General features: G+C 43.2%; 1 pseudogene; it reads right to left on the bottom strand.

The window, feature by feature from the left end:
- Window positions 1-2235: 2235 nt before the first annotated feature.
- LOC146789761 (uncharacterized) lies at window positions 2236-3364 on the bottom strand (annotated as a pseudogene).
- Window positions 3365-3566: the final 202 nt, after the last annotated feature.

Raw genomic sequence — 3566 nt, 5'->3', positions numbered from 1 at the left:
TGCATTAAAGCTCGCTCTTTTTAAAAAACCATGATTGTCACTGTCCAGTTCCTTGTCCTCAAAATGTCCTTAAGCATCTTTGTAGAGGAGCCCCTCTGATAGCTGGGTGTCCAGGGCGTCACTGCTGTAATTCAGAATACTCTCAATGTAAGCCCTATCAGCATACGTTATCACTTTGAGTGATGAGTCTATCTCCTAGGTTAATGTCCACCTGATTAAAAATGTTTGCAATGGGGTAGGTGATCGTCACCACTTTAGCGTTGTTCACTATGTTGGAACCATCCGCTTTTACGATTTCACATACAAGATGTCGCAGAGTGGGAGGGGTGTGGCGCAGCAGCCAGAGCAGCTGAACCAGAGCACGGGGCTTACAGTTCGATGGCCGGTGGCATCTCTGCTCAACATCATATGTCTCTGGGCAATAGCTCACTTAAACTCCCCAACGCCCTCCGTGCCTTGAGACCTTAAGGGGTGATAGACTCGCGCTTTACAAAATATGGAATATTATTTATTATTAGAGTGTTGTTGAGATCCAGCTACATATCCGTGGACACTGACACATAAATCTCGATGGTGCCACCGGCGTCAAAGTGTCTAGAGTTGATACTTCCATGAAAAAACTACTTTCGATGCTGGTCTGAGTGGGTTTTAGAGAAAACAGGTCTAACTCTGAGTTAGTGCATTGGCCCGAAGCGCAATATATGAAGGTCATGTTTAAAGCTGGTGTTGTTAAAAAAGTATTTTCTTTAGAGGATATTCTCTTCTTCTTCGAAGCTTTCTTCAACCTAGTGGATCGTTTTTTGGGAGCACTTTTTGAAGAGTGACGTCTTTTATTATAGGGTGCAGGTGGTCCCGTGCACTTTGAAGATATGTGCTTTCTTTTAATACTTATGCGCCGCTTGCACACCAGGCCCACTCCTTATTGGGGATGTTTATTCATGCGCTCTGCAACAGCGCACATCACTGAAACCACCACATCCTGTGCAATGTTTGTAGCCACTGCTTTAACGTGGGGTTTTGCAATTTTGTAATCTCTTCTCAAGAAAGGCTTAGCTCTTCTAAACAAACTATGGAATAAACTCCTCAAATGGGCCCCGTACATAACAGGTATCCCTTGAAAGTATGGCGGCCCTCCATATCCGGCCTGGTTGCTGTAATAGTCCTTGTACATACAAGGGTCGCCGTATGTTTTAATGATCACCATGATGCCTTCTTAAGGGTCGATGTCAAGTCGCGGCCTTTAATGAAGCTTAACAATAACTTTCCCATATTTAAAGGACACCGGCTCAGACTGATCATCGAAGATCATTATTTTAATAGTGTCAAAGTGGCTTTAGAAATTGCTACATAGTTGGGCTTGATAAATTGAATATTACCCATCGTATTATTTTCCCCCTTAACCTGTACCCTCCTTAACAATGGTGAATCACTATCACTTATCCTCTGCCCCTCTATGATGTCGCTAAACACGTAGAGTGAATAGAACTCACAATTAAATTAGGCCACATAGGAAACGGCTCGACCTGGCTTTTTATATCTTGTACGGTGCCTAACACCCTTCTTAATTTACCCGTACAGTTAAAGGATGTATCATGATTTGGAGCTTTAAGAATCACCTTCCTTCTAATGTTATCTAATGCTAGCTGAATATTCGTATACGTTTCAATGTTAACTATGGATTTTTGATGGCCTAGCAACAACCACTGCGACAGATGGGTAATAGCCGTGAGGATAGCGCGCGTGGATGCTCAGCATTGTAAATGTATTCCATGTTCTGGGGTATTGGATTTCAGCTAGGGCAACCTCCCAGTCTCCTTTCCGGTCCACAGGTTTAGCCAATTTCATGGTACAATTAGAAATTTGATTGTTGGGGGACAGGTCCTTAGAGGTGTTGGACGGCAGGGTAATATAAAATGGCTTTGTCTCCATCTTGACGCCTACAGTGAGACCTCCCGTACTCGCACACCCTGCAGGGAGCTGATCAGCACCCAACTGTGACATTTCTTGGTCAATCCCTGCCATTTAACAAAAACCTCACAAAGTTTCAAATAACGCAGAGATACAGGGTGTATTTCAGCTATTCTTACTTTAAGCAACACATATACCAATCTGGCAATGCAGATTTATCTGGGATGTATCTTCTGGGTATCTTGCGCGGCAACCTTCTCATGCTTGTCCTAAAAGTGAGTAAGTATGTAACGTTAAATAACACAATGATGCACCGCTACTTGCGGACTAAACATCACACATACGTCTTTCTATGACCTTTCTATCATTCTTCTATCAAAATACGGACACATACCTTGCATACACCCAAGTTTTGAGCTTGGTTTACTCAAGTATTGGATCTCTTTGAGCGTTGCTGATAAGACCTTAATCATATCAGGGTGGACATATTTCTTTTCCTTTGACAGCCCATAAACCATCCTTAACAGTAGATATACCTTGCTAGGGTCTAACAAACTACATATATGACAGATTGTTCTTGATGTGTATGAGTCGCATGGACACTCATGAGCCTCCTGCTGTGGGTCATTAATTTTATGACCGTAACAACGGATATACTAGTCATGTTTGACACAGGTGTTCACAACAGTCGCAGTAAAACCTTTAACAGGCCAAATGGCATCATAGGGGACACCTGGAGTTTCCTTTTCAAAGTATGCGCTATTTTAGGTACAAACAAATTTCTCATGAGGCTCTTTGCTTTGACTTGTGGTACTTTCAGACTGTTTTGAACAGCATAAGCAGTCAAAATGTATGTTGTTAACCTTTGAAGGCTGCCCCTCTACAATGCTTTCTGAAGTTCAAAAAAGAAAGAAAGACACATAATTAGATTAAGAATAAAATATCACCATATATAGGTGAAGTGCCTGTAGAGATTTGATACAAACCTCGGAATGTCCCTGGGACCCGGTAGCGGCTCTGAAATCTTGAGAGTCACAAAGGTCGATCGAAGCATAACCATCATTGCAGCTTGCGCACGTCTGCCGCACAATGACAGTCTCTGCAACCACTTCCTCCAGAAACTCCTTATCTTCACAGACAGGAGACTTAGGAGGAACTATAGATTCTTCACCATGTCGATGAAATTGTTACAGCATTTACTTCGTAAAGCTTCGCTGAAGCTGGTTGACCCCTTAATAGGGGATATCAGTTGAGGAAGCTCCTCGAGACTGAGTGGTTCCATCGTATGACAGATGTCTTTGCTAAAGCCTGTGACGTTGTGACTACCCTCTTTAGGGACGCTCTGCTGCACGTTCCCATTCAATACCGATGGTTTCAGGCTACAATAGTATCTATTGATAGCACCCTGGCCTCCAACGAAGGGTGTCCTTTTGATGAGGGGGCTGTATCTCTTCATAATGCCAGAACAATCTCTTTCATTTCAGCGACTCTTGGTTGTTGGATAGACCACTTAGAAGCTCCTTATATCTATTCTAAGCACCCCAAAAGAGACGCACACCTCTACATCACAGCGTGGTTACCTGATCTCTAAGGGTTCTGGTTTGCTGAGGGCTGCAGCATAGCCCAAACCCTGCTGTAGGTCCATGAACACGTGACTC

Source organism: Triturus cristatus, chromosome 10 (assembly GCF_964204655.1).
Source record: "Triturus cristatus chromosome 10, aTriCri1.1, whole genome shotgun sequence".
Lineage (NCBI taxonomy): Eukaryota > Metazoa > Chordata > Amphibia > Caudata > Salamandridae > Triturus > Triturus cristatus.
This window is presented reverse-complemented; position numbering and strand designations above follow the sequence as displayed.